The sequence below is a fragment of the Danio rerio genome, chromosome 4 (genome assembly GCF_049306965.1).
Source record: "Danio rerio strain Tuebingen ecotype United States chromosome 4, GRCz12tu, whole genome shotgun sequence".
NCBI classification, from domain to species: domain Eukaryota; kingdom Metazoa; phylum Chordata; class Actinopteri; order Cypriniformes; family Danionidae; genus Danio; species Danio rerio.
This window is the reverse complement of record NC_133179.1, coordinates 16,534,931-16,546,987: the sequence shown is the minus strand read 5'-3', so window position 1 is coordinate 16,546,987 and position 12,057 is coordinate 16,534,931. Positions and strand designations below refer to the sequence as shown.

General features: G+C 35.0%; 1 protein-coding gene across 1 annotated transcript in view; it reads right to left on the bottom strand.

Moving 5' to 3' along the window:
- Positions 1-346: 346 nt before the first annotated feature.
- Positions 347-12,057, bottom strand: part of col7a1l (collagen type VII alpha 1-like) — a 93,071-nt gene continuing 81,360 nt past the window's right edge. Inside the window, exons 81-98 of the transcript XR_002458152.2 lie at positions 11,529-11,606; positions 11,376-11,429; positions 11,237-11,275; positions 7,978-8,442; positions 6,474-6,509; positions 6,001-6,027; positions 5,855-5,914; positions 4,653-4,778; positions 4,103-4,174; positions 3,461-3,496; positions 3,291-3,350; positions 3,112-3,156; positions 2,450-2,485; positions 2,030-2,065; positions 1,891-1,947; positions 1,635-1,727; positions 1,327-1,398; positions 347-382 (exon numbers count right to left, since the gene is read on the bottom strand). The gene's annotated coding sequence lies outside the window, so the exon portion shown is untranslated. The remainder of the gene's footprint in view (positions 383-1,326; positions 1,399-1,634; positions 1,728-1,890; positions 1,948-2,029; positions 2,066-2,449; positions 2,486-3,111; positions 3,157-3,290; positions 3,351-3,460; positions 3,497-4,102; positions 4,175-4,652; positions 4,779-5,854; positions 5,915-6,000; positions 6,028-6,473; positions 6,510-7,977; positions 8,443-11,236; positions 11,276-11,375; positions 11,430-11,528; positions 11,607-12,057) is intronic.

Below are 12,057 nucleotides of genomic sequence, written 5' to 3'. Positions count from 1 at the left end.
TCTGAATAAAGTGTGCAATCTTAAATAACTTAAAACTGACAGGAAAACCTACTTAATTATTGAATCATTCATCTAAATAATGGAGTTAGTTAGAAAGGTTAAGGAACAGTGTTCCCCCTCTCAGGTACCAATGTTGCTCACAGGATTTTTTTCTTAATATTTAATGCAGATGATTCATATCCTCACCTGATCTCCCTTACGGCCCTGCACACCCGTGTCTCCCTTATCACCTTTCTCACCATCCAGTCCATGTTCTCCATTCCGACCCTGTCAAAAAAATCAGGAAGATTTAAAATAGTTCATGAAAAGCATATATAAGAGTCACGAGTGTTATGCTAAAGGTTACCTTTTCCCCATTGGCACCTGGTTCCCCTGGATCTCCCTAAGCAAAGAGTAGTATCTTCAGTATTTTCAGCATGTCTTTCTAGATATTGGTTTGATATTGGTTTTTGTTTATCAAATATCTTTCAGAATTTACCCCAATATACCGTGCTCAGCATAATTGAGTACACCCCATTTTGAAAATGAATTTTTTTTATCCATTTCTCTGTGAATATGGGTAATATATTGGTGCCTTTAAACAAAACATTTATAAAACAGATATATTTATTAAAATAATATTTTAGTCACAGAACATCTTTAGAAATGAAAAGAAAATACATTTAAATTCATGCAAAAAAAATAATACAAACCACAACATTTCAACAAAATTGTAAATATATTTTTTGTTTCTCTTAATTTTTGCTATTTTTGAAAATGTTTTTTTTTATATTTTTCCCTAACATACAAATTAGGGCTACTAATCTTTGAACCATTATTGTAAGTTATTTTGATAGATTAGCCCCAGTATTGGCTTCAGTACTAACAATTCTAATGTACAGTATATACACAAATATAATATTGTAAAGCATTTTATTGAAAACATTAATTTAAATGAGAGAGTTGCGGGGGGTGTACTCATATATGCTGAGCACTGTAACATGTCACACAAAATAATAATATAATAATAATAATAATACATTTTATTTATAGTGTGCTTGTCTCAGACCTAAAGTGCTACAAGGCATACAAGACAAACAGTAACGAAGCAGAACAATAAAAAAAAGTAAAAAAGACCACAATAAAACAATAAAATATGAACGACTCAGTATAATTGGATGATTAAATTAACAAAAATAGTAAATAAAAAGAAGAAGTTTCTTAAAACCGTCCAGAGAAGCAACATTCCTGATGCTAATGGGTTGGCCAATATAATCTACAGTGTTCTAAAAATGTACTTTTATCAGCAAAGTGGTGTAAATAAATGTCATTAGTGTTATCCTTGACCTTTTGTCCTACTGGACCACGTGCACCAAAAGGTCCCATGCCTCCTTTGGTACCAGCTTCACCCTTGAGCCCCTGAAAATGCATAAAAATAAATGATAAAAATTCACTTTACATTGTCAACATATGCAAATCTCTTAATGTGTTTGGAAAAAAAGAAGAAAAATTGAGTCCAGTAGCATTTTATTATACAAACAAAATAAAAGGAAGCAATTTAATGGGGTTAATTTACTGCATTCCTACTAAAAATAATAAAAACATATATTGAAAAACAAAACTGACTCCCTAATTAAAAAAAAAAATACATTCACTTAGAATGATGTGTAAAATACTTTTGCACCAGGTGGACCATCTTCACCCTTCTCTCCTTTATCTCCATCAAATCCAGGAAGTCCGCGTTCACCCTGCCATACAAGATATAGACTACACATCAACAACACTGACTTAAATTGGTCATTTCTTAACTAAAACCTGATATGAACTGTTAACTAAGAAATGTTATGAAAATTGTACAATAAGGTACAACCTTTAGAGGAAACAGAAAAATAAAGCGCAGAAATATCTTACTGTATCTCCTTTTAGACCCTTATATCCTCTGGGACCTGGCATGGAGAGAGGGCTGCCCTACACAAACACGAAACCAACTGGTAAAACAATCTATATAAACACCATTTAGGTATTTAATATAAGTGTACGCAATCCTTACTTTCTCTCCTCGGTGACCGGACATACCTTTGTCACCCTGTCAATCCAAAAAGTTTTGTCTTTATTCATTTTATGGTGGGATAATTCTAAACAAACGAATCTAAAACAATAGGTGAGATGGACCATTAAACAATTGAAAAGGATTACTGTACATTTGAACCTGTCATACAGTTATGCTGAGGAAAATTCACGACTGCAGTAGACTGTACTGTCACCATATAAATATTTTTTTTGAATATAGACACTAAAGGTCGAAGAATAGATACTGGCCAGTCAGTACAGAGAAGTGAAGCTCTGTCAAAGCTGTCTGCAAGCCAGAAAATGGCCATGACAGGTTGCTCGGCTATTAATATTTAAAGCCCTTCCATGTTGTGAACTTGTTTGGAATTTAAACCAGGGTGGGTTAAAAATAGATACTCACCTTTTCTCCTTTCGCACCAGTCAGGCCTTTGGGACCCTTAATTAAAGATAAAGGTCATAAGAACACAGGGCATTATATAGAATCATAACATCTTTATTAAACCACATATTTGGCTGGTTGTTCAGTACTGTTTATTGCATGGACGCACAAAACATTGTTGCATTGATTTATTGATTTTCAGTGCTTTAATTCAAAGTATGTTAAATGAGAAAATACATTGAGCTAATATAAGAAAACAACACTGACTGATATATTTGACTACAAAAATATGCGAAATAAAAAACAAGATCATTTGCAGCTTCACAGAAGTTGTTTATTAACTGTTGTATTATCAATCTTTTGTTTATCAATCACATGTTTTATGCTTTTCTGTTTAGAAAAATCATATTAGATATTTTCTTGTCACCAATTTGGTCATTTTCTTTTTAAATTGTGTACTTAGACTGAATAAGTTAACTAATCAATTTATAGAAAGAGAATAATTAGGGCAAATAATTGAAACAAAAGCTATAAACAATTTAAAACATATATATATTAAATAAATGGAATATATATATATATATATATATATATATATATATATATATATATATATATATATATATATATATAACATTTAATCTGATTATGATATAGTGTCTTCTAAATTGATAGTGACGTACCATGTGACCTGGTGGTCCTTTATTGCCATCAGTGCCTTTGGCTCCCTTGTAAAGCAAAAAAATGTTGTTTCAATACAATTTAATAGCACCATATGCAGTTAGTAATCACAATAAACATGCTATTACAGAAAAAAACTGTACTAAAATCAATTTAAAAATAACATTTATCATATTATTACCCGGCGACCCGGGAGTCCAGAATTTCCTCTGTCTCCTGGTTCCCCTGGGATACTGTCTCCCTGGAGATAACACATAAATCCTTCAAAGGAGTGTGCATTTATTCCTGGTTGTGCTTCATTTTGAACTAATATATTGATGTTGAGGTTTAACATTGCATAACATAATTCACCTTTTCACCTTTAACTCCAGCAAGACCAGGAGGCCCCTGTAAAATGAACCACAACTTTCAAAATCCAAGGTAGAAGTATACTCTACAAAATAATAATAATAATAATAATAATAATAATAATAATAATAATAATAATAATAATAATAATAATTAATTAATTGCAGTTAATAAAAAATCATTTCTACTTGAAAATTGCATTAAGCTCTGTACTTGTATGTTAGCATATGCACACATTCGACTGCACAGCCACTTTAAATATGCAGTTTTGGTAAAGAAATAAAAATAAATAAATACAAACATCATTCACACTATACATTGACCCTTGTGTTAAAAAAAAACGACCTAAAAAAAACAACATAATTTGCAACACTATATGCAAACACAGCCATTTAGTGCATGCTCTATTAAATAGCATATGTGAACACAGGTGTTAAAAAACTTTCATTTTGTCTTGAGAAGTTATGAGCAAAAATAACATCTTTGTATTCATTTAAAGCATTTTAGAGTAGTAAATGTTTTATGCACTTATCGATGCACTTTGGGCCTAATTAAACACATTACCTTGACATTTCTTTGCAAATGCTGCTTAAATTTACTATACCAACTTCTGAACTTGTGCAATAAACTTTAAAGTAGACAAACCGGCTGTCCAGGAGGACCAATTGCACCTTGAGCACCAGCTGAGCCGTTCTTCCCTCGTTTCCCTCTATCACCCTTTAAAACAAGCAAACAAACAAACAATTATTTCATTAATGTTAATTTCCTAGCAAAGTATGAATAAATAAACACAATTATTACAATAAAGAAAACTATTAACAGCATGGGGGCTGCACAGTGGGTAACACATTCGCCTCACAGCAAAAAAGTCTCTGATTCAAGCTCCGGCTGGGTCAGTTGGCGTTTCTGTGTGAAGTTTGCATGTTCTCCCTGTGTTTGCGTGGGTTTCCTCCGGGTGCTGCGGTTTCCCCCACAGTCCAAAGACACGCACTATAGGTGAATCGGGTAGGATAAATTGTCCGTGGTGTATGTGTGTGAATGAGTGTGTATGGATGTTTCCCAGAGATGGAAGGGCATCCGCTGCGCAAAAACATATGCTGGATTAGTTGGCGGTTCATTCCGCTGTGGCGACCCCAGATTAATGAAGGGACTAAGCCGAAAAGAAAATGAATGACTGAACTGACAGCATGTTGACCTGTCTGCCTGGCTCTCCGGGATCACCTGGCTGACCTCTTTGACCCACTGATCCAGGGATGCCAGGGTTGCCACGAATACCCTGAATGCCCTGTGCTCCAGTTGGTCCTGGTTCTCCAGGCTCACCCTATGCACATTACATTCAAAAGGCAAAAGTCATGAAAAAGTTAGTTTTATACTATATAGCAGGGGTGTCAAACTCAATTCCTGGAGGGCCGCAGCCCTGCACAGTTTAGTTCCAACCCTGCTCCAACACACTTAACTGTAGGTTTCAAACAAGCCTGAAGGACTCAATTAGTTTGATCAGGTGTGTTTAATTAGGGTTGGAACTAAACTGTGCAGAGCTGCGGCCCTTTTGGAACTGAGTTTAACATCTGTGCTACATAGGGATGGCACAATATATCGTTTCAGCATCTATATCGCAACGTGTGCATTCGCAATAGTCGCAGGATCTGCAATGCTGAGTTTATGTTGAGCTCCAATGTTGGATTATAGTTGATCAGCAATGAAGTCTGCACAGTGTTATTTAACATTACATTTGATTATTCAGTTACTCTACCTGAATATCCGACTACTGTTTGACTCTCTGGAAAACCACAGAGCACTGCTTGTTTCACTTTCACCTTAGCTCCATCTTATTTATTTATGCTTGCAATTTGTTTGATTCACTCCGCTACAAAATAATCTCAATCCATAAAAATGAATGATCTCATTTCAAACAGAGCTATTCAAGTTAGCTGCTGAAATTATATTCATATCTCAATATATATTGCAGAAATATAAAAGGTCACACTGAATTTTGATGGTCCGTTTGTTTTATTTTAAGTTACACTTTGGATAAAAGCGTCTGCTAAATGACTAAATGTAAATGTACACTGCAACTAATTCTCAGTAGATTATAAGTAGACTGTTAGGTTGAGGATAGGGTTAGTGTAAGTTGACATGCACTTGCTTGCTGTTTCTTTTAGTCAGTAAATGTCTGTTGAAGGAGCAGTATCAACAGATATTAAGCAGACAGTCTACTAATACTCAAATGGACCATCAAAATAAAGTGTTACCATATAAAATAATGCAATGTTAGATTTCTTTCAATATCATGCAGCCCTAGTTGCATGTCTAAACCTTTTTGGAATGTAATATTTAAATTATTAAACTAATAGAATAAATTGAAAGTTACACAGCATTAATTAATGAACTAACCACCTTTTGTCCTGCTTGACCAGCTTGTCCAATTGGCCCACGGTGACCAGTTCCAGGCTCTCCCTAGCACAGAACATATACAGCTCAAAGGAGGCTAAAGCATTATAGAATAACAGAGTTACTGACACCAAAGATTAAATCCAGTGTACCTTTTGGCCTTTTTCTCCAATCTCCCCCTGTACAAATTCACAACAGAACAACCACTCCATTTTTTTACATGACAAATAAACAAAAACAGCTCAAAAAGTTCAACAGTACATTATTATTAAACAGATCAAAACTCATTTCATGCATATAGGAGTACAAGTAAAGCTCTGGGGGCATCAAAGCAAGTAGAAGTGGGCTCCTGAAATTCCGCCCACCCACTTTGATTGACAGTAATAATCTCCTAGCATTGAGAATGAGGAGGCGGGATGTCATATGCGTAGGCAGGGGCGAGGGCCAATCAGGAAGCGGAAACGATTATCTAACAGACTTTGGTTTGGGAACACACAGAGCTTATTCACTAACAAGACCTGATGAGAACACTGCTTGAAAAATATATTTTCATGATAAGACTATCATTCTTATTAGAAAGGACAGACTGCTCTGACCTACAGTATAATGAAAAGGTTTGTCTGACCTTAGGGCCCGGTTTTCCATTTTCACCAGGAGGTCCCTGTACAAGAAAATAGTTACAGATATACAAAATTTGTTTATTATTATCGATTTTTTTTTTTTTGGATGTGCATAATTACAGTGGGGTACAAAAGAGCATAGAAATATACGTAAATTGAATTGAATGTTTATGTAAAGATAGATACTGTAGATAGATGTTTTATAATTATGGAATATAATATAATATAATATAATATAATATAATATAATATAATATAATATAATATAATATAATATAATATAATATAATATAATATAATTTAGTGTGACTCAAAGATTTTACATACACTAACCGGCCACTTTATTAGGTACACCTGTCCAACTGCTCGTTAATGCAAATTTCATCCAATCACATGGCAACAACTCAATGCATTTAGGCATGTAGACATGTTCAAGACGATCTGCTGTATTTCAAACCAAGCATCAAAATGGGGAACAAAAGTGATTTAAGTGAATTTGAATGTGGCATGCTTGTTGGTGCCAGACGAGTTGATCAGTCAGATGAGTGTTTCAGAAACTGCTGATCTATTGGGATTTTCATGCACAACCATCTCTAGAGTTTACAGATAATGGTCCAAAAAAGAAAAAAATATCCAGTGAGTGGCAGTTCTGTGTGCTCAAATGACTTGTCGATGCCAAAGGTCAGCGGAGAATGGCCAGACTGGTTAGAAAGACAACAAAAAAATAACCACTCGTTACAATCGAGATTTGCAGAAGAGCATCTCTACACCACTGAGGCTACTATTTGCACAGGCACACCAAATTTGGACAATACTAGATTGGAAAAACATTGACGTCCCGATTTCTGCTGCAACATTTGAATGGTAGGGTCAGAATTTAACATCAACAATATGAAAGCATGGGTCCTTCCTGCCTTGTATCAATGGTTCAAGCTGGTGGTGGTGGTGTAATGATGTGGGGATATTTTCTTGGCACATTTTGGGCCCCTTAGTACCAATTGAGCATTGTATCAACACCACAGCCTTCCTGAGTATCGTTGCTGACCATGTTCATCCCTTTATGACCACAGCGTACCCATTTTCTGATGGCTACTTCCAGCAGGATAACACACGTGAATCATCTCAGACTGGATTCTTGAACAAGACAATGAGTTCAGTGTACTCAAACGACCTCCACAGTCACCAGAACTCAATCCAACAGTGCACCTTTGTGATGTAGTGGAACGGGAGATTCGCATCATGGATGTGCAGCTGACAAATCTGCAGCCACTGTGTGATGCTAGCATGTCAACATAGACCAAAATCTCTGAGGAATATTTCCAGTACCTTGTTGAATCTCTGCCATGAAGGATTAAGGTGCTTCTGAAGGCAAATGGGGTCTCACCCGGTACTAGTAAGGTGTACCTAATAAAGTGGCCGGTGAGTGTATGTAAATCAGATGTGTAGAGTATTTGTGTACATAATTTTTACATGCATAAAGCACACTTACATTTTAAAGCACTCTCTTACCTTCAGATAATCACAGTGGGAAATATGTGGCCCCATGTCCTCTTCTCTGCTCGTCTCTCCCATCCTCTCCCTCTCCATCTGTTCTCTTTGTCTCTCCCACTCCAGTCTCTGTCTCTGCAACTGTCTCTCTCTCTCCTCTTGCTCCATCTCGACCTCCCTCTCCCGCTCTCTCTCGCTTTTCAGTTCTTCCTCTCGTTCCGTCTCCAGCTCCATCCGTTCTCTCTCCATCTCCTGTCTCTCTCTCTCCCTCTCCAGCTCAAACTCTTCCTCCTCATCGCCATCGCCTGAGCTGTATTCTTTGCTCTCCGTTGCACCATCCTCTTCCTCCACATCCCACTGTGCCTCCGTTTCTCTTTCCTCTTCAGTCACCATCTCCTTGTTGTCAAGATAGCCTTCGTCCTCTCTCTCTGTGCCCATGTGAGTCTCCGTCACAAGTTCAGACTCTTTGTTTTCTTGTTTCTTTTTCTACAAAAGTGACAGAAAATAAAGTGTGAGAACTTTTTATCTTAATATAAGTTTGTTTTTTTCTTGCACTGGAAAAACTGTATTTAAATTTAGAGGATAATTCTTAAATGTGTGATACTGCATTTTTGTTTATTAGTAAACCAGCTTGATCTTATAAGGAAACGTAACTATTTTACGCTTTGTCAGTTTAGTGGCTAAATTGTACAAATTTGTACTAGTTCATTCGTATGGAAAATTTTTACTATTTTAAAAAGGCGGATTGGCACCCAACAGCACCCCTAACTCGAACCGTCATTGAGGCATGAGCAACTAAATCGTACGAATAACATTGTAAAAATTAGCCACTAAATAAAAAAAAAAGCTACGAATTGCTGTGAGATCATGTTGGAAATACAGTAGAATGCATGCACTGTAAAACCCAATAACTTAAGGCAGGGGTGTCCAAACTCCTGGAGGGCCGAGCTTCAACTTCCTCCAACACACCTGCCTGGAAGTTTCCTAGAGTTAACTAGAAAGAGCTTGATTAGCTGGTTTAGGTGTGTTTAATTGGGGTTGGAACTAAACTATGCAGGACACTGGCCCTCCAGGACCGAGTTTGGACAACCCTGACTTAACGTAACTCAAACCATTTAAGGAAACCGTTTGCAACAATCCATTTAAGTTCACAAACTAATCCTAATGAGTGCTGTGAACTTAATCCGTTTGAGTAAACGAAGCAATTTAAAAGCCAATAAATGAGGATAACTCAAACTAACTGAGTACTGTAAAACCCAATAAGTTAAGGCAGCTCAAACCATGTGAAGAATCTGATTGCTACAAACCATTTGAGTTCCATTTGAGTTCCATTTGAGTCTGTATGAGTACTGTGAACTTACTGTAAATGAGTAATATTAACTTTCAGCAAATTTTGAGTTAACTACATTCATTTCATTTAATAAAGTTGACTGTTGGGTTTTACAGTGTGGGCTTACTATCAAAATAAATAAATGAAAAAAAAAAAGAAAAACCACACTGTAAAAAAAATCTTACTGCCTTGAATATTTTAGTACAATCAATTAATATTTTCTACATATCTTAACTTACATCAGTCAGAGTGACTTAAAATATTAAGTTAACCTTGTATAACTTATAAAAATGTATTTGAAACCTGATTAACTTATTAATATGGGTTGAAGTAATGTTAAAGCTTTTGTTATATTTTAGCCTTTAAAACCAGTATGTTAAGTTTTCGAGTGTATTTTGGTAGATATTCCATTACAAATTAGAACAGTAGCTTTTAAATCCCACAAATTAATAGCAAACAGCCACAACAGGAACCAATTAAAACCAATACAATTTACAGTAGAACCATTAAACCCATGTTAACCCTTATAAGCTGTTGGGGATGTTTTCATCCACTCTGGAGTGATTTTGTGTCTCAATTCGGCCATGACTTTTCTCCTCAATGATACACTCTGGGCAAATTTACTATACTTTTGTTAAGTTCATGATTAAAACATCCACTGAATTTAACTGCTGTAAAAACGCACCAGGAATTTTATTTTATTTTTTTGAATAAATCTGTTAATCAACATTAATTCTGATCAAAGCTACTAAATTGTTTATAAAATTACAGGATTTTGACTCTTTAATTGGCAAATTTATAAATGATGTCACTGATTTGGGGGGAAAAAATCCACAAAATGACATTTTCAATATAAAAAGTAATTGACTGGATTTTTTTTTTAACCTTTTCTCAAAGTCTTGGGCATGAGAAGCAACATTGCATTTGATGCTTTGTTTTTAATTAATTTTCATTTATTTCTCCCTAATTTACTGTTGGTGGCTGTTTTTGCCCCATTATAACAACATTTTTTAAATTATAAAGCCATGACTCTATATAGTCCTACATTTTTGATTGTTTGTGGTTTTCCTCAGTTGGGATAAATTTGTAATTTACTGTTGATCATCAGTTGGCATCATTTACCCTTAATTAAATAGGCCTGTGCAAAAAAAAAAGCTTAGTTTCTCGATTTTATATGGTGTATAACAGCAAATTAAAGTGTGTGTATATGTGTCTGTTAGTGACCTTTACGCAAATATCTTGGTGTGTCTGAGAAAATCAAAATATGAATCTCAGCTCTCAGAACTACACAGAGTAAATAAAAACAGAGGCTGTGTATTTATGCACTCTCAAAATATGGTTATAATGGAAGTCAATGGGGCAAAAACAGCCACCAACAGTAAATTAGAGAGAAAAGTTTTGAATCTAGCAATGCATCAGGGCCAATTTTGTTACTAATCGTAAAGGTAAAAAAAAAATAAATAAATAAAGGTAAAAAAAATCCAGTTCACACTTATTTTATATATTCTATAAGTCATTTTGTGTGTTTTTTCCCCAAATCAGTGACATTATTTGTGAACTTGGTAATTAAGGAGTTAAAATCCTAGAAATCTCTAAACAATTTAGTAGTTGACTGATGTTGTTTAACAGATTCATGCAAAAATAATTGACAAAATAATAATCTGATGCATTTTTATAGCAGTTTAACTCAGTGGATGTTTTCACCCCGAACATAACAAAGAGTGGTAATTTTGAACAGTACACAAGAGTTAAGGCATATGATTTAGCATCATTAATAACATTTTTATTGCTTGCTTGTACACATGGCTAACATGTTTTGTCTTGCTTCTCGTGGGTTTCTAGCATTAGTTAGCAAATTGATAGGATTTGAAAAAAAAAAAACAATAATAATAATGACACTTTTAAAGTTTTTAAATTGGGTAAATTGCTAATTTTTTCAGGTATACTTACATTCAGCTTATTTTTGCCTTGTGTACCTGAGGTCGACCTCTAAAAGAGAAGGAGAAAATGCTGTTTTACTTTGCTCCAATAATTTCCCCCTAATTCAGCTCATCAAATCAGAAGCATTAAATACAGCAGTTTTTATCACCTTATATCCTTGCCTGTATCGGTTTAGTCCTCCTGGTGTCCCAGGCATATGGGCCTAGAGAAGATATACATGATTTGTGCTTCATTAAGCTGCTTTTTCTACGTGCAAATGATATATTCTCCAATCAATACAGTTTTGAACAAGAAGTTTTACCATGTACTGAGGTGAGAGGGCGCTTCTCTTCACTTTATATCTTGCTGCTTCCAGGCCACTACTATGGGAGAAGTTCCCCTGTTTATACCCAAACACTCTTATAAGCAATCAACTCACTTTGAAATCAAAACCATTTCAAATCTTATTGATTTTTAACATCGCAATATTTGTTATCATTGATTTGTGGCCTAATACACCGCAATTAAAATGTATTCGCAGTATTCTTGCAACATCCCTTCTTTACTGTACTAGTCTGAATATTTGTGCGAGAGCAGGGAAATGTGTGACAGTCAATGTTACTTGAATCAGCCAATCAATTCCAGATGGACAATATCGAATTCTACTTTTTTTCGTTTGCTTTACTAATATATAATTCACATTAGGCAAAATGCTGCTTCATGTAGTGATGCTCATTTCGGTTAATTTTCCCAACTGACAACTGCTGCTGATTAACCAAATATTAACCATTAACCTAATAAATAAATAATTGACGTGTCCAATTTGTGTCTAACACGTATTCCATTTTAAA